General features: G+C 45.1%; 1 protein-coding gene across 2 annotated transcripts in view; it reads left to right on the top strand.

Moving 5' to 3' along the window:
- The window catches only part of DPYSL2 (dihydropyrimidinase like 2), a 134,367-nt gene that overhangs the window by 63,809 nt on the left and 45,208 nt on the right, over nucleotides 1-25,350 (top strand). The gene's annotated exons all lie outside the window — the stretch shown is intronic.

Raw genomic sequence — 25,350 nt, 5'->3', positions numbered from 1 at the left:
GCTGGATCTAGGTAAATACCAATAATAATAATACTGGTATCTGTGGCATTATCCTCCTTCTTCCATATGCACTATGCAACTGGTTGAAACTAGGCAACTGGTTGAAATATTTGTTTTGTTTTAGCAGATTATTTATCACATGCTCTTTAATTAATACATATTAATAAAAATAAAGATAGTGAAGACTATGTAAGGGTTAAGAAGTTCTTATGGAGTTAATATGAATATTTCTAGTCACTTGAATGTAAGCTATTCAAGTCATTTTGACAGTACTCCTTGGTTAAGGAAAAGTATTGACATATTGCATTGCAGAAGGGAAAATGTAGCATTTGTTTTGCTTTATTGTCAGATTTGCAAGCCAGACATATCTGTAATCCTAAATTTGGATGTTGGAGTCATATCTGCCTGACTTGTTGGGCTTGTCAAATGTATATCAGTGCACTTGTGCACCATTAATCAGTGTTTTAGTGAATTCATGTATATTGTGTTGTATTGCATTTATTATTGTCAAGATGCCATACATGAGTCACTGCAAAGGAAGGTGTAGACTGCTGTCTGATGTTACACTAAAGATATCCATGTCCATATGATAAGCCAGTGACAACAAATGTAGTATTATATTGGTTACTTTATCCTCAAAATATTAGAAATGTTATGTCTACTTATGTAGTTAGTGTATTGTATTAAAACAGTCAAATTATTGCAATAAATATTTAGAACCAATTATTTTTATACTGTAGGGTGAAAAATGTAACTTTTTCCATCCAGAATTAGAAAGCCATTTACTTGTTTTGGCCCTGGTAGTGTTGCATATTTGTAACATTTGGATGAAATTGACAAGAACAAAGAATGCAATCAAAGAAAATAAACTGAGCAATACACAAACAAACTAACAAAAAACAGAGTGCAAGAGAATAATGAGGACGGATAAAAGTTCAAATAGCTTGAGCTTCAGTGGATCCCGCACAGTTCTCATGCAGGTTTTAGCTTATCTTGTGCCTTTAGAGAGAGAATGACACAAGATAAGCTAAAACCAGCCTGAGAGGGATCAGAGTGATCCCTCCCAAAGCGGCGGTTTAAATCCAAAATACAAGTCAGCTCCTTCTGCACAAGAGATCAGCAACCCCAGACCATCATTTCAGCCTTGTTGGGCCTCATCAGTGAGGAATAGCCAAAAAAAAGCTCTAGGCACAGTGAGCAAGGGATCCACGTGTAGATTACCCTTTTACTGTTTTTCCAGATGGAGCCGGCTTGCATTTTGGATGCTGTTTTGGTTGGGATCAGTCTGATATGCAAATGGTTTAGGGCCTCTCTGTAATGGCACACGATAAGCGAAAACCAGCCTGAGAACATTCCAGTATTCTCTTGCACACTGTTTTTCTGCTCTTCCTAAGGTAAAAGGTAATCCATACATGGACTCCTTTCTCACTGTGCCTAGAGGGGAACTGGCTTTACTTTACTGAAGGCTGAAACGTTAGTTTGTGGTTGCTGTATCTCTGGTGCAGAGTTCTGGGCTGCCTAAGTCATGTTTGACGGGGTGTACACAATTAGCCCCTGGCACACACATAAAAATAACTCTAGATGTGCAGTGTTTTAAGCAGAAACACCGAACATCCAGACTCCTACCACCATGACCACTTCAAATCATTGTGGTCTTAGTGATTGGAGTAACCCTTTAAATTAGAGTGTTACTCTCAAAAGAAAAAGGAAAAAACCCTCAGCCCCCTAGCTCCACCTGATTGGTTTCCAATTTCCAAAACAAAGATGCCCTGACCTAAAACACCTGTTCTAAATCGCTCAGTGAGATTCCAGTACTGATGTGTACATAATTCAACCGTGAGTGGAAGTTATTTATTAAAAGTAATAAATGGGAAATGGTTGCATAAGGAAATGGAAATCTCCTCCTGCTCATTTTATTGAATATTGAAAGATAATAAGATTCAGCTTTTTTCTAAATTTCACACGTGAAAGTGCCAAATTAGAAACTAGGCTATATTTGACATGATACATGTGCTTACTAATTCTCTAAAGAGTTAGCAGAGTGAAAAGATTGGAATACAGTTATCAGCCAATTATTGGTTTCAGTGAGAGAGGAGGTAAAAAAGATTTAGAAAAATGTGCAAAAAGGCAGACGATTTGTTCTGTCTTACCATTTATTTACACATTATTTTGTGTTTACAAAAGTGAAATATCTGGTAAATCTTGTGTGGTGTCTCTTGTACAGCAATGAGACTAAATGCAAATAATTGCATAAACATTACATTCAGTAGTTCTTTATGTTATATTCTCTAAATTATATCTACAGTGTGCCTCACTGCTCAACAGTTTGATTCTGAGAAATGATAGCGTAACTATTACTTTGTGATGAAGAGGGAAACAAAGAAATCAAATAGAAATTTTAAACAAGTATTTTTTTTTTAATTTCAGCACTGTGATGTACCAGGGGTTTATTATAATGCAATAAATGAAGACTGTAATTGTGACAGATTCTGCACAATAGAGCACTGTAATACGCAGTATAATATGGCACAGTATGTTAAAGGACCACTATAGTGCCAGGAAAACAAACACCCTCAGGGTCCCCCTCCCGCCCGGCTCTGGAAAGGGGAAAAGGGGTAAAACTTACCTTTTTCCAGCGCTGGGCGGGGAGCTCTCTGCCTCCGATCCTCCTCCGTTCCGCCCCGTCGGCTGAATGCGCACGCGCGGCAAGAGCTGCGCACGCATTCAGCCGGTCGCATAGGAAAGCATTATCAATGCTTTCCTATAGACGCTTGCGTGCTCTCACTGTGATTTTCACAGTGAGAATCACGCAAGCGCCTCTAGCGGCTGTCAATGAGACAGCTGCTAGAGGCTTTGGGAAAGGCTTAACCCATTTATAAACATAGCAGTTTCTCTGAAACTGCTATGTTTATAAAAAAAAATGGGTTAACCCTAGCTGGACATGGCACCCAGACCACTTCATTAAGCTGAAGTGGTCTGGGTGCCTAGAGTGGTCCTTTAACTGCAATTTTGAATTCACCTCTAACAGTGAATATGACTTTTTCCTTTCAAAATGAGCTAAGTTTAAAATCAAGTGCACGTCCTATCCTGGCACTGTCATAACTCTCATTCCTTGTGCTCAAACATATGTAGTGATCCTAATTTTAAGCACTTGGAAGCAGAAATCTTTGAAGTGATGGTGCGTTATGCAGAGTTATTCACTAAATTGTGAATTGTCGTAAATTTCAAATTTAAGGAGAAGGAGTCCGAACTGGATGTATAATTGACTTGGAGAAGTTTTCCATTTAGAATGTTTTGGCTTTAAAATTGAATTCCCGACAATGCTCACTCTTGTGAACAATCCTGACATATTGTGTGGCTCTGCGTTGATGGTAAACACTTGATGGAGCTTATTCACTAAACCAGGAAATATAAAGAATCTAAAAGGAAACTCTCTCACCTCTGGAATTTACACCTTTGAATAAACCATTGAAAATCACTAATAACAAGTGTTTTACTTTTTTCTTCATGAGAAGGCCCAAAGTCAGGGCAAACATTGTAAATGAAAAGATATAGAAACATTACAGGTTATGTATAAAACCTGTCACATTGCACTTTCACATTTGTGCCAGTTTTGTGCGTTATTCATTTATATATTAAAACCATTATTCCTATCTCAACACTGTCTTTACATTTGGTTAACAACTCATTTATCATATAATAGGTGTAAAATTAATAACTAATTTCACTCTGAATTATGAAAAAAAACAAACATAGCAGTTGGTGCTGAACTGTTAGGGTTAAAGCCTTGAATTGTACAGTGTAAACATATGCAAATATTTTAAAAGCGAACAAAACCAATGGCAATATATAACTTTTTCTCTTCTACTCTTGAGAGAAATTATATTTTTCCTGTTGCAACTGACTCTAAATTTAGTGGTTTTTTTTAGCTTGAAAGATGATACAATGTAGTGCTGAGGTGAAGATAGTTTTGCATGTCCTTTCATGAAAGAGCTATGTAGAGATAATGAAATGATAAGGCAGAAATCATACTAGTCAAGAATAATAGTTAGTATTTAGAAGACTGGTAAAATTATGGTAAGGTCATTGAATACTTTTCCAGCAACCTACTTCTCTATACCTACTTATACCCTTTGTGTCGCTATACTCCACTCGCTCTAGCATGTAAGCTCACTGAGCAGTGCCCTCAAGCCCTCTGTTCCTGTGCGTCCAACTTGTTTGGTTACAATTACATGTGTGTTAGTCCACCCATTGTACAACGCTATGGAACTTGTTGACGCTTTATCAATAATAAAATAATATTAATAATTTTTGAATGTAAATTAGAACCCATCAACAGTTCTGCCATCATAAACCTTTGGGCCTCTTAAAATATAGCCTTCCCCCCCATTAGCAGATGTCTTTACTTCTATCACCCCCTTAGCTCATGTCTCCCCATATTCCACCCTCCATTTCAGCAGCTCTTCCCATTTTTGTATTCTCTCAAGTTTTGTCTCGTATGTCCCACCCTCCCCCTGAGCCTGTTTTTTCTTCCCAATCCTCCTCTCCTGATTCTGGCTGCTGCTACTAATATGCTGCTGTTTTTTTTGTTACTTATTATAAAAAAGTATTAAATAAATATATTTATACCTGCTTCAGAGTGTTTTATGTCTATGGTCTGATAATGCAAGATGATTTTACATTTGTATAACTATATAGTTAAAAGACCACTATATGCACCCAGACCACTTCAGCTCATTGAAGTGGTCTTGGTGGCTGGTCCCCCTAGTTTTAACCCTGCAGCTGAAAACATAGCAGTTTCAGAGAAACAGCCTCTAGAGGCCGCTTTCGCGATTAACAGTGAGGAAATCGGATGCTGGAAGTCCTCACAGAGTCCAGCGTTAAATAAGATCCCCACAGGAAAGTATTGAGTAATGCTTTCCTATGGGTGGGTTTGAATGCGCGTGCGCGCCTCTGGCCACGCTGCACATTCGGCTCCACTCAGGAGCTTATGACGGCGGAGGAGAGGGAGCCCGGCGCTGGATTAAGGTAAGTAGCTGAAGGGAGAGGTGCCCCCGAGGGAGGGGGGCACTCCAAGACCCTATTGTGCCAGGAAAACAGGTTTGTTTTCATGGCACTGTAAGATCCCTTTAAATGTATTCCCTACTTCTATCAATGAAGACACCACATACCAATTTGATGAGCAGTTTAAAGCAAATTATTATTTGGTTACATTTCAAGGGTATGGGAAAGACTGGTGTATGGTGTTCTTTATAAATTAATATCTAAATCTTTAATTTGGAAGGTTAAATTTCACTTTTATTTCTGTGGAATTAAATGTTATTGTTTACTCATTTTATTGACCTTGCAAGAAAGTACAAGGTCATGTATGAAACCTGCCCTGTTAATAGGTATTAGAGATACTGCAGCTGGAACATTAACCAATTATCTAACTCAACAAATGCATATATCAGGTTTTAAAGTTGTTTTTGAGGATAGACAACTAGCCCTTAGCTATTCTGTGCCTGGGAAGTCTGTTCTATTAGTGCAAAGGGTAATAAAACAAATTAAAACACCTGCTTAAGAAGGAAGGCTGGGTGAAGTCAGGGCAACTATTGATTCCATATTGACCTTAATTAAATAAGCCTACAGATTTAAAACCATGGCCTGTCACATAATACCACAAAGTGGCCCCTCAAAATCTGTGACTACCCTGGTTGTTTAAAGCTCCAGTACAGGTTCAAGACGAGTGAGCTTAAAAACTGCCTACCCATGTAAACCAGTGAAATCGCTTTCTTTACCAACAAAATTATGTTTCCTATTTACTTTTATCTGGAGTGATCTCCATTACAAAAACAAAAATGCTGCAGATATAACCCAACCATCTTGCTCGTACATCCCAGGGGGGAGTTTATGCCTCTTTCTGCTCCTCCTTTGGGCTGTTTGTCTCAACTAGTCCCCATTACCCTTGGCGTTCTGTGATAGATCCTGTGCCTATAAATCCACTCATAAACCATGAATAGAACTAACAGTATACACGTGCTTGCAGCTTTAAAAGCAGTTCCATTGAAGGGACAATCTAATATGCATAATGTGGTGGTCTTATTGCAGAAACCCTATCCTTACATTCTGACATTTGTAAACATTGCTGTTGGCGAGAAATGATAATTTGCAAATTAAAATGGTTTTAATGGCTTTAGCTTAGCTATTTTGGCCTAATATTTGAATTTTCCCTGGTGAATTTCAACCCAGTTTAGTGAATAACATTCATCTGCTAGGGACTGACCAGGCATTTAAAATGTCAAACTCTCTGGTTATGACAAGTCACAACTTAGTGGATAACAATCCTAGAGCTGTGCTTTAGTATATATCAACATTTAAGTCAAAGGGTGTATTGACTTTATTGTTCATAAACTACATGTAATTTTACATATTATTATTATTATTTTAATATTTATATAGCGCCAGCAAATTCCTTAGCGCTGTACATACATATTACCCTACACATTATTGGGTGCTTTGATGTCTTTTTCAGTTTCTCTTGCAGAGATCTAGTCAAGCATGCTAATGGACGTTAGCGTGCCATAAGGATCTTTGCAGGACTGGTGAAGGAACACTGTGGGCACCATAACGACCTCATAGCAATTAAGTTGTCATGGTGCTCGGAGTGTTCCTTTAAGAAGCTAAGTACCACTTAGTTTTTGGTTTGATTTTGCTATAATAATTTTGGAACCTTTTCTTAGTTCAGGCAATTAAATTAAGGGTATGTTCTTTAAAGGGGAAGTATCACCATAAGTGAAATTACAATTCACTTTCTGAAAGATTTTACCTTTTGTAAACTATTTAATTCCCCTACTTTAACCCTTTGTGTCACTATACCCCACTCCCTCTAGCATGTAAGCTCATTGAGCAGGGCCCTCAACCCCCTCTGTTCCTGTACGTCCAGTGGTCTGATCTCAATTATGTGTCTGTTAGTCCACCCATTGTACAGCGCTACGGAATTTGTTGGCACTATATAAATAATAAAATAATAATAATAATAATAGTGTTACTGTTATTTTTGGGAAATGCAGAATTATAGGACTGCCATCAAATATCTGATGTAGAAAATTTCAAAATGATAAAGAACCCCAGATACTCAGTATCTTTTATCCCAGTGACTCTTTTATTCCACCCAAAGCACAAGCAATGCTTTGTTAAACCTGATGTCACAGAAGTGGTTATAAATAGTGATCGTTAACAATATGTGAGCAGGAAGAGGCAGAGTCTTGTAGAAGCAACACATGGCAAAGTTATTTGACTGTCAGAATATTAAGTGTTGAAGGGAATTCTAGATGTTTTTCTTTCATTTTTTTTACTTTATGTATTTTGCTTGTGTTGACGCATACTCTGTACTTAGCACACAAATAAGTAGTAGATGCTCAGAAAGACATAATAATGGATAACCTCTATGAAGATGTGTCGAACGTTGCAGTATAGAAATATATAGAAAGCGTGAACGAAACCAAACCAAAGAAATTGTAGCCAAGGCACTGCACATGTGAACAATGTATAGAGCAAAGCTTTTTATAACCATCAAGAGGAGAAAGCATGCCTCTTTCAAGGATTACATCAAGACCACATATTGCTCACCCATCAGCTAAGCAGCATGCCAAGGATTAATTAGATTGCAACAGGTGAGTACAGAAGAGAGTTATCGCAAGGTAGCCAGTGACTAGTCCACCTTCAGGCTTGACAAATACCTCATTTGGGGTTGACATCTTGCCAGGTCTACACTTTGGAATAATGTCTGCATACATTTAACTAAAAAAAAACCAAAGAGTAGAGTCAGCGCTAATCTGTTAGGAAAAGGAAAAAGGCAGCAGTCACAGACAAGGACTCCCTCACGTGTCCTTGGAGTAAATCGACTTTAAATAAATTAAAGTCCTAGTTAGGATAGTGATGGTAAAACGGAGTTCAATAGAGTAGAACTTGGATCCTATTATTGGTCTCTGGAGTTGTGAGGTTCTGCTCCTCGCAGTATCCAAATATATAGGAGAGGGCGATGAATGATGAAAAGGATGATGATGCAGGGTGATCCAAGAAGTGTCAACATGTAAAAATAGGAGAGGTCTTACAGTGGCAGAGCTTAATCCAGCTCTGGTGTGGATAGCTTTCAGCGGTATTATCCCCGCTTGTAGGATATATACGGTGAGTGTCCTCTTCTATGCAGTAACAGAGGGCCAAGTGGGAGATGAAAATAAAAACAATAATGGTGCAGTATGTTCCAAAAGTTGAGTAAGAGATGTTAAAATATAGTAGATACACTCACATTGGGTAGAGCTTCTACTAGCTCTAGTGTTGTAGGCACACAGCGGTATAATCCCCGCTTCTCTAACTAACTACATGCCCCACAACACCGAGCGTTATACATTTGAGTTATACATTTAACTCAAGGCTTGACAAATTGGCTTAAAAAATATACGTGTTAGCTAAAAAGGTTAGGAGCCAGTTTTTTAAACAAAGCTTTATTTTCAATGACAAAAATATAATTCTTTAAGGGACACTGTAGTCACCAGGTCCACTACAGCTTAATGTAGTGGTTCTGGTGTCTATAGCATGTTTCTGCAGGCTTTTCATTGGTGCCTAGAAATTGATTCAGTGCATCTGTATGCGCTGATTAGCGCATATGCAAAAGCCTATGGGGAAGCATTGGCTTTGCTCAGATAATCGAAATTGATCTGCCAGTGGTAGGCAATGTAATAGAGCAGCAGGAAATGCTAGTAGAATGCTGGGTTGTATAGGGAGGGGCTTTAGCAGTAGAAAGAGAGAAGTGCTCATTAGAGATGTCCCGAACAGTTCGCCGGGAACTATTTGCCGGCGAACATAGCTTGTTCGCGGTCGCCGCGGCGGGCGAGCATATGCGATGTTCGGTCCGCCCCCTATTCGTCATCATTGAGTAAATTTTGACCCTGTACCTCACAGTCAGCAGACACATTCCAGCTAATCAGCAGCAGACCCTCCCTCCCAGACCCTTCCACCTCCATGACGAATAGGGGGCGGACCGAACATCGCATATGTTCGCCCGCCGTGGCGACCGCGAACAAGCTATGTTCGCCAGCGAACAGTTCCCGGCGAACTGTTCGGGACATCTCTAGTGCTCATGCCATTGTACCGATCACTGGTAAGACCTCACTTGGAGTATTCTACGCAGTACTGAAGACTATGTCTTCAGAAGGATATTGATACTTTGGAAGGAGGCCAGAGGAAGGATACTAAACTGGTTCATAGATTGCAGGATAAAACTTACAAGGAAAGGTTAAAGGATCTTAACATGTATAGCTTGGAGGAAAGACGAGACAGGGGGGATATGATAAAAACATTTAAATACATAAAGGGAATCAACACAGTAAAGGAGGAGACTTTATGTAAAAGAAGGAAAACTACCACAACAAGAGGACATAGTCTTAAATTAGAGGGGCAAAGGTTTAAAAATAATTTCAGGAAGTATTACTTTACAGAGAGGGTAGTGGATGCATGGAATAGCCTTCCAGCTGAAGTGGTAGAGGTTAACACAGTAAAGGAGTTTAAGCATGCGTGGAATAGGAATAAGGCTATCCTAACTATATGATAAGGCCAGGGACTAATGAAAGTATTTAGAAAATTGGGCAGACTAGATGGGCCAAATGGTTCTTATCTGCTGTCTAATTCTATGTTTCTATATTACTTACTGACAGACACACACAATCACTGACAGACAGACACATTGATTTGACACACACACGCTGATACTCACACACTCGGTATCTCACACATTCACAAGTGATTGTTATTATTGTATTTAATTTAAATTTTAGTCCACCCAGCTTCCCGATTTTTGGGAGAGCTTGAGTGGATCCTTTCCCTGGGGTCCAGTGGGGCTGCTGTAATCTTCAGGTTTAACTTGCTCTGCTCCCTCGCATGCTGTTTAGTGATGCCAGGGCTGGAGTGGCATCATACCCCGGCTCTCAGCATCACCACAGGGCGCATGAGGGAGCAGAGCAAGAAGAGCTTGAAGATTGCAGCTCTCTGCTCAGCTCAATTTTTTGTGGAAAAAGTAATTTACTGCCAGTTGGTACCTGTTCTGGTCAGTACTACATCAGTATCAATACCCAGAATGTCACACAATGTATGCTAGATATTCTTGGATTGAGCTGTGAATATTGACTTTGGTGCATTGTTTTATCAGGAGTGCTGTCAGTATTGAATGTGGTATATTCATATGCCATGGAGTGTATTGCTATAGGTTATAACTCTAATTTTATGTCAGGACAGGAGGCTTCATATTGCTTTACCTTCTTTACTGAAAACCTCCAGCAGCAAAGAAACAGTTAACAAAACTTTTCAAAACAACCAATCAGAACAAACAGGCATCAGTATAAACCCACTGGAACAGACCCTCCCACTTCCTCTTTCTTTGCTGCTGCCTCCAGGTGAGCACTCACCAACTCAGAGTTGTCTCTGCTCTGGGTTGTATTTCTCTTGATTTGGTACTTTGCACTGTTTGATTTGACTGTGTTTACTTTCTGACTTGGGGTTACTGAGGTGGCCCCTGCTGCCCCACCTCGGGGTCCTGAGTGTGGGGGTTGTTATTTTTTCTGGCCTGCCCTTACTCTGGGTTTCCCCTGGGGCTCCCCTCAGACCATCCGCCTTGCGGTTCGGTCCGGCGGTACCCTCTCGGTATTCCAGCCTCTCCCTCCCTACCCCCCTCTCCCTTCACCTGTCTGCGGTCTCCGACCGCGTTTCTCACCGCGACCTCCCTCGCGCAGCCGTCCGCGAGGTAGGCCGCACTCGTTTTGCGGCCGCGGCGGCCATTTTGTTGGAGCCGCGGCGGCCATCTTGCCGGGGCCGCGTGGTCTCCGGGCGCCCTCTCTTTCATCGGACCTCGGTCCCCCTCAGCCCCCCTGCCCCTGGTCTTTTACCTCCTCGGTCTCTGCACCCCTGGTGGTTGTGACTTCACAGCTGACCGGGGTGTGCAGACTGCTGCATGTTAAACAATCCATGTACTGTTTTTTACTGTGCCTGCTACACTGTATGCTGCAACTGTGGTTTTCCTTCCCTAACAGGTGGATTTTCTTCCCCAGGTGCCCCTTATAGCCTGCCATTATAGGGGTGACCCCCCTTTCTATATTATTGGGACTCAGTCCCTGCCTAATCTGCCCTATACTGGGCTATCCTACCGTGCTGTAGCACTGCTTTGGGCTGGGTGACCCCCTCCCTATTGTCCAATTTGCCTGGACCCTGGGCATAAACTGAGGGTGACCCCCTCCTATTGCATTGTATATGCTAGTGCTTGCTGGGTGACCCCCTCTTGCACGCTGGGTGACCCCCAGCTGGCCATATTGAGGTACCTCACTGATTGTGCCTTTCCTCTGTTTCAGTGATATTAAACATGGCTGAAGAATCTGGCTCCCACACCCCTGAAGCCCTCCAGGCATGGCTATACACCGCCTTGGCGGATTCTTTGCCCAAGGCTCTTGCGGCCTTCCACGGGGACGCCTTGCCCACACCTACGGGTTCCACACCCGGTCCTGCTGGCGCACGGGACTCCGACTCTGGGGGTTCCCTGCGCTCAGCGGACGTATGCACCATACGGAAGAGGCCTTGGAAAGCCCCTGGCCCCCCCACAGACAAGGGCAAGATGCCCACCAAGTTGGCCAGACTGGGTGCCGAATCGGACGACCACCCTGACATAGGGTCGCTCGCTGGGGAACCCGAATTCGATACCCTGGATGAATACCGGGCCGACGGATCGGGCCCCACGTCACCTGGCGAAGACGCCCCTGGCCACTCTTCACGATATGTACGAGAGACGGTGCTGAGCTCTCCACGACCGGGCTCGCTAAAAGCCTCTGCCGCCCACGCCGACGACCCCGGCGAAATCTTGGACCCCTCGGGCCTACCGCTCTTCGACCCACGTCTCCTCAAGCATCCTCGCTCGGCAGAGTGGACTCCCCCGGACCACATCGCAGAATTCCTCCGCTACTGGCTACGTCGCCCGTTGGATAAAGAGGTCAGGGCGAAGCTCCGGGCCGAATGCCCGCGCCCAACGCTGCCAGATAAGGTAGCTAATACACCTGATTTTGATCTGGTTTTCGCTACCTTTTTGAATAGGTCGGGGAAGGACCCCCGCAAGGGCCTGGAACAGGGCTTGCGCTCCACCCAAGACAAGCTCCTCGACATTAGCGGCCCGCTGACCCAGATTTTCCTCATGGCCGACGATACTCTACAAGGCGGACCAGCGGTTGACGCATACCTCCTCCGCGAGTGGGCACAGAGAGCAATTTGCCTCCTGGGGAATGCCAATGCGGCGATGAACTCAGAACGCCGTAAAGCGGCACTCTATAAACTGGATGGGAAATTGACCGACCTAGCCCCCAAAGAACTGGGCCCGGAGGCCAAAGGCCTACTGTTCGGTGACGCCTTCATGAAGGAACTGAACCGGCACGTGTCCATCTACACGTCTCTGAATAAGGCGCAACAATCCCTCCGCAGAGTTTTCCGTGCTGGGGATCGTTTTTCCTCCAGAGCTGGTCGGCAGAGGGGTCGCGCCACCAGCAGAGCTGCCTTCATGGGCAACAGGCCCCGCATCTCGGAGTCCTTCTCCTCCTCCTCCTCCCGGTACCAGTACCGTCCTTTGTTCTCCCGAGGATCAACCAGAGGCCGCGGAGCCTCCTCCACACGGGCGAGATACGCCTCAGGTAAGAGTCTTACCTTATTTACCACACTTACCCATTGCGGGCAGACTATCTCACTTTTCTCCGCAGTGGGGGGCCATCACGGGAGACCCGTGGGTTCTGCAAACCGTGTCCGGCTTCAGGATCGACTTCGTGTCAACCCCGATCCAGACCTCTGCCCCACGGCCTATCCATATGGACAGAGAGGCGTCCGCTCTGGTCCATTCAGAAATTCACGCCCTGCTGGGCAAGGGCGTGGTGGAGAGGGCGCCGGGCCCGCCTCGCTTCCTGAGCAATATCTTCCTGGTAAGGAAGAAATCAGGGGACTTCCGCCCTGTAATCAACCTACGCGCCCTCAATGGATATGTCGTCTACCGACATTTCAAGATGGAAGGCATCCATCTCCTCAGGGATCTGCTTCGCGAGAACGACTGGTTCACACGCTTAGACCTGAAGGACGCGTACCTCACGGTCCCTGTCCACCAGGAGGACAGGTGCTTTCTCCAGTTCATTTGGCGGAAGCGCGTGTGGCAGTTCACGTGCCTCCCATTCGGCCTCAGCTCGGCTCCCTGGTGTTTCACCAAGCTGCTGAAACCGGTCATGTCGACGCTGAGGGCCAGGGGGATCAGATCGATCGTCTATCTGGACGATATCCTGTTGATGGCACAAGATCCCGACATCCTGCGCCAGCAGACGGCTTTCACTACCCGCCTGCTCCAGGACTTAGGTTTCGTCATCAATGTGGAGAAGTCGGAACTGAACCCCTCGCAGTCGGTCCAGTTTCTCGGGTTCGTCGTGGACTCGGTTCGGACTCTACTCCGCCTCCCAGTATCCAAGGTGGCTGCCATCAGGAAGGACATCAGACGCCTTCTTCGCAATCCGAGAATCACCCTGCGGGACCTGGCCAGGACGATAGGACTACTCTCGTCCTCCATTCAGGCCATCTTCCCGGGCCCCCTACATTATCAGGCCCTCCAACGTCTGAAGACTCGTTACCTTCGGTCGTCCACCTCCTACGGCCAGATTGTATCGCTGTCGGACGAAGCCCGCCTGGAATTGCACTGGTGGCTTCGACACATGGAGGCGTGGAACGGCAGGGCAATCTTCGGGACAAGACCGGACTTCGTCCTGGAATCGGACGCCAGCTGCCTAGGCTGGGGCGCCACTTGCGATGGCGTGGCGACAGGCGGTCTCTGGACCCCGGACGAAAAAGCCCTCCACATCAACTGCCTGGAGCTGATTGCGGGGATGTTCGCCATTCGCAGTTTCACCAAAGGGATGAGTCATTGCTCCCTACTTCTTCGCATGGACAACGTCTCAGCTGTCCGATACATAAATCGACTGGGAGGTTCCCGATCCAAACTGCTGTCAGACCTCACGAAGGATCTGTACCAATATTGTCTGGACAGACAGCTGTCGAGGACAACCTCGTTGCGGACTGGTTCTCCCGCCACTGGAGGGACTCCAGCGACTGGCGACTGCAACCCCGGGTGTTTCAGAAGTTGGACCTCGTGCGTGGCCCCCTCCATCTGGACCTATTCGCATCCAGGGCGAATCGACAGACGGAACTATTCTTCAGCTGGCTCCCGGATCCCCTCAGCATGGCGGTGGACGCATTCCTTCAATCATGGCCCCCTTCAGGGGCATATGCGTTTCCCCCCTTCTCCATGATCCTTCGGACGCTACATCGACTCAAGCTTCTGAAGGTGTCGATCGTACTGGTGACACCTCTCTGGAGAAGTCAACCATGGTTCCCTCTCCTACTAGAACTATCGTGCAGGGACCCGCTGGTACTACCAGCCTCCAGATTTCTCCTCGAGGACCCGATGGGGAACCCACACCCGTTGATGTTGGAAGATCGTCTAACCCTGGTGGCCTGGACCGTTTCCGGGGATCTTGGGATGTGTCGGGACTATCGGCTACAGCTAGAGAATTACTCTGGGACTCTTGGGCCCCTGGCACCAGAAGATCATATTTACATGCCTGGCGCTCCTGGCATGGCTGGTGTTTGGAGAGACGTTTGGATCCCTTTACGGCCCCTGTTCTAGCCATCTTGAACTTCCTGGCGGAATTGTTTTCGCAAGGTAAGTCTTATAGGACTGTCAATGTTTTCCGCTCAGCTATCTCGGCGGCCCATGTCCCTTTCCAGGGCTCTGGTGTTGGTAGGGAACCCTCGGTCTGCAGACTACTCCGAGGTGTGAGGCTTTCGAGACCCCCTGCTTCGCGCTACTCCTCGTTCTGGGACGTATCGATCGTATTACGCTTCCTCGAGGAATGGCCTGATAACGGGGATCTTTCCTTACGCCAGCTTTCAGCCAAGCTGGCTCTCCTGCTATGCCTCGTATCCTTTCGTCGGGTCTCGGATGTCCGGGCCTTTGACGTAGAATCCTTTTCGTTCTCCCCAGATGGTGTCTCTGTCTCTATTTCCCGCAGGACGAAATCTAATTCGTCTTCAGTGTCTTATCCCTACTTTCCCGATAGACCACGCCTCTGCGTGGCACGCTGTTTACGGACATATATATCCGTGACCTCGTTGTGTCGGCCCTCCGCCCATGGTCAGCTATTGATCTCCTACGTTCGACCGTTCGGGGCGGTGTCTGCACCCACGATCGCTCGTTGGATTCGATGGCTCCTCTCATCGGCGGGCGTGGCGAGTTCTTTTGGGGCTCACTCGGTTCGGGGTGCTGCAGCGTCAGCAGCTCTTGAAGCCGGTGGGTCTCTCGGGGATATTCTCAACGCTGCAGACTGGTCTAGGGAATCGACTTTTCGTACTTTTTATTTTCGTCCGTGCCCGCATGTTTCTTCTGTTTTTATGTCTGGACGTTAAAATTGCAATATGAAGCCTCCTGTCCTGACATAAAATTAGGGATTATTCTAGCCTCGGTGAGGGAATAATCTAAATTTTATTAAAGACAGGAGGCGAATATTTCCCACCCTTATGGTTTTTTTCCCACCCTATATGGGAGTGGTTTTGACTTTATGTTAATCTAGGTTTCGATGTACATTACATTATGTATGGTCCGAATTGTATTTAATAAACTTTTGGTGTCTACTATTGGCGTTCAGTGTCGATTTATTTATCAGTTTGCAGTCTATTTTTGCACTGCCCGTATAGGATATGACATTCTGCCAAGACAGTTTACTTTCACGATGTTTCTTTTCTTTTAGTGTGACATAACTTGCTCCGAACATGACGGTTTTTCATCGAAGCAGACCGGATACAGTTTTCGTTTGGTCTTCATGCTCTCCTGCTCGACCTCATCAAAGAAAGAGGAAGTGGGAGGGTCTGTTCCAGTGGTTTTATACTGATGCCTGTTTGTTCTGATTGGTTGTTTTGAAAAGTTTTGTTAACTGTTTCTTTGCTGCTGGAGGTTTTCAGTAAAGAAGGTAAAGCAATATTTGCCTCCTGTCTTTAATAAAATTTAGATTATTCCCTCACCGAGGCTAGAATAATCCCTAATTTTGTGACATCTTAAAGGGATCCTACAGTGCCAGGAAAACAAACCTTTTTTCCTGGCACTATAGGGTTATTAGGTCCCCCCCTCCCTCGGAGCCCCCCTCACGCTGAGCTGAACCCCCCCCCCCCCTTCAGCCACTTACCTTAGTCTGGTGACCTCTCCTCCCCCTGCCGACGTCAGCTCCCAAGTGAAGCCGAATGCACATGCGCGGCCAGAGCTGTGTGCGCATTCAAACTGCCCATAGGAAAGCATTACTCCATGCTCTCCTATGGACGTCCAATGTGAGTTCAATGCGATTTTCACACTGAGAATAGCGGAAACGGCCTCTAGTGGCTGTCAGGTAGACAGCCACTAGAGGCTGGATTAACCCTCAGTGTAAACATAGCAGTTTCTCTGAAACTGATATGTTTTCAGCTGCAGGGTGAAAACTAAGGGGAACTGGCACCCAGACCACTTCATTGAGCTGAAGTGGTCTGGGTGCCTATAGTGGTCCTTTAATGAGGCCACACAAACTGTCAGTGAGACATCCATCCATACCAGGCTGATGTGGCTGTTTTTTTGTTTTTTTTTACACAAGCCTGCATCTTGTTTCAACCTCCCAATGTATGAAGTGCAAAATAATACATACATACATTAATAATCTTTTATTTTCAATAAAAACACTAGCAGTTTGGCAACTAAAATTATTTTAATAAAGAAATGCCATCTCTGCATCCCTGCATGACATGGTGTGAACTGCAAATGCATAATTTAAACATGGTAGAACTTCACACAATCTCTGCTGCTCTCTGTCAGTAGATTGTAAGCTTGTTTGAACACTCTTAATCAACATTTGATAATATTTGCTTTATATTATTTTTACTATGTATTGTGATTTGTTCTGTTTCCCATTGGACAGTGCTGTGAAATTGATTGGTGTTCTCTAAATATAAATTGTAGTTTTGCTACTGACAGACCCGTATTGCATAATATTGTTTACAGAATTATTGATGGAAATGTCCGCCCAAACTGTGTCTAAGAAATTTCCCTCGGAAATCCATCAACGTGTCTTGTGCTGCATTTCATTTAAGGCTGCTCTTGGATTCTTCTATTTGTTGCTTGGTTTCTAGCGGTAACCAGACATTGGGTTTGTGGCCCACATGTGACTCACACACAAAGTAGCAGTTCCTGTGAAGAACTGGCATAGATTTCCCACTTGACTATGTCTGGGGAGGGCTGTCCCACTGGAAACCCACACCCTGGCAATGCCCTGGCAACTGCTATACAGTGACTCCTTTCCTCCAAAAGAGAACTAAAAGCAGGCAACAAGCATGTCTTTGTTTCGATATACAAAGTATCAAACAGCATCAGGGTCTCTACCAGGCTGTATTTGTAGAACTGTCTTCTCAGAAGCATAATCTTACTTTGTGTGCACCATTCTGTAACATCTTGTAGGCATGGTGGGCTCCTGAAGAAATGTAATCATAGATGAAAGGCCCCTTCTTGTGTCCTGGTGTTGTATCAGGACCATGGGTTTTGTTGAGCTGGGGTGAATTTGGTCATTTAGATATTTTCCTGTAGGTGTATGTTATTGCTAGCTAGTGGTTTTTGTGACTAAAAGACACAACTGATTTATTTGTAAATCACTGGCAGGTTTCATTGTACTGTTAAGTAAAATACAAATTAAACCATTTCTTTTGTTTTCAGATTTTAATATTTTTCATCATGCAAAATGTTTTTTTAAAATTATATATATATATATATATATATATATATATATATATATAGTGTAGATTGGATTAGCTGTATTAGTCCAGTAGACAAGATGCCAAATTGGCTATATATATATATATATATATATATATATATATATATATATATATATATATATAAAATAATTTTTTTAAGACAGGTCTTTTCAGTAGGAGAGAAGGGAACTACCGTCCTATTCTTTAAGTGTTAAATAGTTTTTTATTCCATTGTCTGCATATTTCCTATATTTTCAAAAGCAATTGAATTGATTTCTTGTCAGGTTTCACATTCTTTTCCCAAAATTTTAATGTCATCATTTCAGGAATTGAGAGTTAAAGGCAAACTAAAAATACAACAATTAATTATTTTAATAATAGTTTTTGAATGAAGATGTGGTGTAGACAAAAGACATACAATGAAGAAAATTGCTACAATTGGAGCTATCACCATGGAAACAGTAAAAGGTTTTTACTGTTATAGTGTGCAATGGCAAACCTTGGAATGACTGTGTGTACCCTAGTTGTTTTTATTAATGACACTCTAAGCACCAAAACAACTTTAGCTTAATGAAACCAGTTTGGTATGTATATCCATAGTAGTCAGGGCTCGAGTCCTGCAGGAACGCATGGGAACGGCGTTCCTGCACTTTTTCCAAAGCAGGAACGCCGTTCCCGTTCCCAGTCCTGCAGGACCGGCCCTGCTACCTGCACACAGGGCCCATCACACGCTGTGTTTCCTCTCCAGCTCTAACTCTCGCGAGACCCGCGGCTGTCAGAGCGTTACCATGGCAACGCTCCGCACAGGCGAGTCTCGCGAGAGTTAGAGCTGGAGAGGAAACACAGCGTGTGATGGGACCTGTGTGCAGCGGCTGGCTCCCCCACCGGACCACCAGGTGATCTCCCCCCTCCCTGACAAGGTAAGAAGCAGGGAGGGGGGAATAAACTAAAAAAATACACACATAAAGTTTAAAAAAAAAAAATGCTCCCCTCCCTATCATCCTGCACACACACACACACACACACACATCATCCAACACACACACACACACGCACACACACACACACACACACACACACACACACATCATCCAGCACACACACACACACATCATCCAGCACACACACACACACACATCATCCAGCACACACACACACACACATCATCCAGCACACACACACACATCATCCAGCACACACACACACATCATCCAGCACACACACACACATCATCCAGCACACACACACACACATCATCCAGCACACACACACACACACATCATCCAGCACACACACACACACACATCATCCAGCACACACACACACATCATCCAGCACACACACACACATCATCCAGCACACACACACACATCATCCAGCACACACACACACACATCATCCAGCACACACACACACACATCATCCAGCACACACACACACACACATCATCCAGCACACACACACACATCATCCAGCACACACACACACATCATCCAGCACACACACACACATCATCCAGCACACACACACACACATCATCCAGCACACACACACACACACATCATCCAGCACACACACACACACATCATCCAGCACACACACACACACATCATCCAGCACACACACACACACACATCATCCAGCGCACACACATCCTCCAGCGCACACACATCATCCAGCGCACACACACACACACACACATCATCCAGCACACACACACACACATCATCCAGCACACACACACACATCATCCAGCACACACACACAAACACACACACACACACACACACATCATCCAGCACACACACACACACATCATCCAGCACACACACACACACATCATCCAACACACACACACACACACACATCATCCAGCACACACACACACACATCATCCAGCGCACACACATCCTCCAGCGCACACACATCATCCAGCACACACACACACACATCATCCAGCACACACACACACACATCATCCAGCACACACACACACACACATCATCCAGCGCACACACATCCTCCAGCGCACACACATCATCCAGCGCACACACACACACACACACATCATCCAGCACACACACACACACACATCATCCAGCACACACACACACACATCATCCAGCACACACACACAAACACACACACACACACACACATCATCCAGCACACACACACACACATCATCCAGCACACACACACACACATCATCCAGCACACACACACACACATCATCCAACACACACACACACACACACACATCATCCAGCACACACACACACACATCATCCAGCGCACACACATCCTCCAGCGCACACACATCATCCAGCGCACACACACACACACACACACACATCATCCAGCACACACACACACATCATCCAGCACACACACACACACACACCATCCAACACACACACACACACACATCATCCAGCACACACACACACACACACATCATCCAGAGCACACACACACACATCATCCAGCACACACACACACACCATCCAGCACACACACACACACACACACACACACACACACACACATCATCCAGCACACACACACACACACACACACACACACATCATCCAGAGCACACACACACACATCATCCAGAGCACACACACACATCATCCAGCACACACACACACATCATCCAGCACACACACACACACACATCATCCAGCACACACACACACATCATCCAGAGCACACACACACACATCATCCAGAGCACACACACACATCATCCAGAGCACACACACATCATCCAGCACACACACACACACATCATCCAGCGCGCACACACACCATCCAGCGCACACACGCACACACATCATCCAGCGCACACACACACACATAATCCAACACACACACACCATCCAGCACACACACACACATCATCCAACACACTCACACACATCATCCAACACACTCACACATAATCCAACACACACACTCACACATAATCCAACACACACACACACAAATAATCCAACACACACACATCATCCAACACACACACACACACCATCCAGCGCGCGCACACACACGCACACACACCATCCAGCACACACACACACATCATCCAGCACACACACACTGCATTCATTATACACAATCTGCACTAATTACAAACACACTACATTCATTATACACACTCTGCACTCATTACAAACACACTACATTCACTATACACACTGCACTCACTACACACACACACACTACATTCACTATACACACTTTGCACTCACTGCAAACACACTACATTCATTATACACACTGCACTTACTACACACACTACATTCATTATACACATTATGCATTCACTACAAACACACTACATTAATTATACACACTATGCACTCACTACAAACACACTACATTAATTATACACACTATGCACTCACTACAAACACACTGCATTCATTATACACACTGCACTTACTACACACACTACATTCATTATACACATTATGCACTCACTACAAACACACTACATTAATTATACACACTATGCACTCACTACAAACACACTGCATTCATTATACACACTCTGCACTCACTACAAACACACTACATTCACTATACACACTTTGCACTCACTGCAAACACACTACATTCATTATACACACTGCACTTACTACACACACTACATTCATTATACACATTATGCACTCACTACAAACACACTGCATTCATTATACACACACTGCACTCACTACAAACACACTCTGCACTCACTACAAACACACTACATTCATTATACACAATCTGCACTCACTACAAACACACTGCATTCATTATACACACACTGCACTCACAACACAAACACTACATTCATTATACACACTCTGCACTCACAACACAAACACTACATTTATTATACACACTCTGCACTCACTACAAACACTACATTCATTATACACACTCTGCACTCACTACAAACACACTACATTTATTACACACATCACTCACTACAAACACACTGCATTTATTATTCATACTCTGCATTCACTACAAACACACTACATTAATTATACACACACTGCACTATATGCATAGGAGTGTAAAAAAGGGGGAGGGGCGGGAATCTTGGGTGAGTTCCCACACTTTTTTCCCCAGGACTTGACCCCTGATAGTAGTGCTCTGATACAATGAAACCAGAGCTTGTGAGAGCCATTACATGAGGTCTCAGTGTCCACACTAGACAACAAGTATCTGAATGATGTCCTCCCGACCAAGGGTCAATGGAGGAAGGAAGGAATAGACTGTACATTTTTTTATATAATAAAATATATTATACTATATTATACAAATTTAAGCTCCATCCCCCTCCACACACTGCTGCCCATATCCCATATGCCCATATCCCATAATAAATGCCCTACATATACAAATTTGAATTCCCAGCACATACATAATACATTCCCTAAATATACTGCATCCTATGTCTCATACTACATACACAATTCATTCCTTACATACACTTCAACATCATATCCTACACACACAGACACACACACACACAGCATCACCAGCAAACCACATCACACTCTATACACACACACTGCATACCCTATACACACCCTACTTCCCATATACAGACCTATTCACTTCCCCCTGCACACTTAAACACATATACTACACACACTTAATCCCCCACACTGTTTGTCTGACTGTGTTTGTCTCTGTGTACATGTCTGTATGTACCTGTCTGTGACTGTCTCTACCTGTGTTTATCCGTTGGTGCCTGTGTATGCCTGTCTGTGTCAGTGGTGTATCCGGGGGGGGGGGGGCAACGGGGCAATTACCCCCTTCCCCCAGAGCCGATGCTCTCCCCCAGATTAACATAGGGGCTGATGGAGCTGCAGCTCCAGGCCCAGGCCCATGGAATAGGCCCATTTAAAAAAAAAAAAAAGTAAAAAAAAAAAGTAATATTTTTTTTTTTTTTTTACTTTTATTTATTTTATTTTTTTGTTACACCCTACTCTTAGGTTTTCCTCCTGACTGGTGTTTTACTGACCCAGCGGTATTTGAGGCTGCCTGGCCGTGCCAGTATTGCAGTAATATCGCAATACAAATGCAGATATTTTTCTCAGTATAAACAGAGATTACTCTGCAATACCAGCGCCGGCCAATAGGGCTCAGTGTGTGTGGAGAGAGGCAGGGATAGGAAGTTACAGCATATCCCCCCCCTGCTTCTCTCTACTCACTGATCCGCGGGGGAGCAGCTACACAGCACAGAGAGTTCAGACAGCAGCTCCCAGCCTGCAGAGACAGCCTACAGCTTAGGGAAGTGGGGGGTGAGGGGAAAGGCTGCAGGGAGACATTGGGACACTGAGACACTAAGGGACACTGGGAGACCTGGGGACACAGACACTTGGAGACACCGAGAAACATGGGGGCACTGAGACACTAGGGGACACATGGGGACACTGATACACTATGGGACACTGAGAGACTAGGGGACCATGTGAGACAGAGACATTGAGAGACACATTGGGACATAGAGACACTAATGACACAGTGCCTCCATGTCTTCCAGTGTCCCCATGGCTCCCAGTGTCCCCATGTTTACCAATGTCCACATGTCTCCCAGCAAGTGTCCCTAGTGTCTCAGTTTCCCCATGTCTCTCAGTATCCGTAGTGTCCCCATGTCTCCCAGTGTCCCCAAATGTTTCAGTGTCCCCATGTCTCCCGGTGTTCCCAAGTGTCTGTGTCCCCATGCCTCCCAGCCAGTGTCCCTAGTGTCTCAGTGTCCTCTAGTCTCCCAGTGTTTGTGTTCCCATGTTTCACAGTGTCCCTAGTGTCTTAGTGTCCCCAAATGTCTGTGTCCCCATGTCGCTGTGTCCCTAGTGTCTGTGTCTCCATGTCTCCCAGTGTCCCCATGTCTCACTGTGTCCCCATGTCTCTGTGTCCCTTAGTATTCTAGTGACACAGTACGCACTGAGACATGGGGACACTGGGAGCAATGAGGACACAGACACTGGGAGACTAGTGGACTGGGTGACATGGGGACACTGATACTGTGATACATAGGGACACTGATGCCAGGCTGGCCTTCCAATTCTTTGGGCAGACATGCCCCCTTTTTGGGCATTTTCGCTCCTTTTGGCAGTTCTAGTCATGTGATTTGTGTCAGTGGCCCACCCTTTTACACCACCCATTGACTTCCTGCTTCACTGGACACTTCTGTTAGGGGGAATGGATTTACTTGAAAGATGAAAGCATTAATTAGAGAGAGATTAGCATATTTTAAGAGAATCTGCATTTTCTTATAGCTGCATCCTATGAGTTTCCCTCTGGCACCATCTCCACCAGATACATAACGCTTGATATGTATGACTGTTTTAGTGTTTTTGGTCGATAAGATTCTATAATTAGGCCCCTCATAATTCTCAGCACCAGGCCCACTGGGCTCTTAATCTGGCCCTGCCTGCAGGGCCGGTGCTATGCAAGCACCAGCCCTGCTTTGTGCCTTCACGGACCGGAGGGGAGATCTCACCGGTCCGCTGGCACATTGCTGGGCGGCCGGCACAGGAGGGAGAGGAGACCCGGGAGCCCTAGCTTGCAGCTCCGCCGGGTCCCCTCTCGCGAGCACGGAGCGTTGCCGCGGTTACCATGGCAACGCTACGTTCTCGCAAGAGTGAACTCTAGCCCAGGAGGTGGGCAAAGGTAAGAAGGGAGGGAGGGGGGGGGGGTACTATTTATAAGATAAGAGCAATTCCAAATAAGTTCTCCCCCACACACACACTGCACCCCCATACACACAGTGCTCCCCCACAAAAACACTGCACCCTCATACACACACTGGCCCCCTACACACAGTGTTCCCACTGCACCACATATATACACTGCACTCCCATGCACACACTACACCACTCACACGAACACACACTGCCCCTCCTACAGACAGTGCTCCCACTGCACCCCCATACACACACTGTCCCACATACATACACACACACACACACACCTACCTACCTACCTAGAGGCCCTATCCCCATACTACAGCCCATATCCTGGCAGACCCCAGGTAAATTGTCAAACTGTTCTTAAACGGTTTGACTATTTACTCTGGGAGGTCACCACGGCACTCCTGGCACCATAATCACTACAGAGAGCTGTAGTGGTTATTGTGCCTGGATTGTTTCTTTAAATTATCTATGAGTGCCCCTCCCGAGATAAGGCTCTGGAAATCTGCCAGTGGTCAGTGTATATGTGTACTGGTACTTCTTGTCTGTGTGCTTGTGCATGTCTGTATGTGTCTGCCGTCTGTGTCTTATGTGTAAATGTATTTGCCTGTGTGTCTATCAGTAATTGTAAGTGTACCAAGAGGCCTGTTAAGTGGTGGAATTGTGGATGGGCCAGGGGTGGGGCTTAAGAAAGGGGTCATCAAATTATTTTTGGGCTCATGTCCCAGGTGTTTTTTTACCCTAGCAATACTTATAAGTTGCTGAAAATAATAAAATAATACAGTGGTTA

Source organism: Pelobates fuscus, chromosome 3 (genome assembly GCF_036172605.1).
Source record: "Pelobates fuscus isolate aPelFus1 chromosome 3, aPelFus1.pri, whole genome shotgun sequence".
In the NCBI taxonomy this organism is placed as follows: domain Eukaryota; kingdom Metazoa; phylum Chordata; class Amphibia; order Anura; family Pelobatidae; genus Pelobates; species Pelobates fuscus.
The sequence above is the reverse complement of the archived record's forward strand: the minus strand, read 5'-3'. Positions and strand labels throughout refer to the sequence as shown.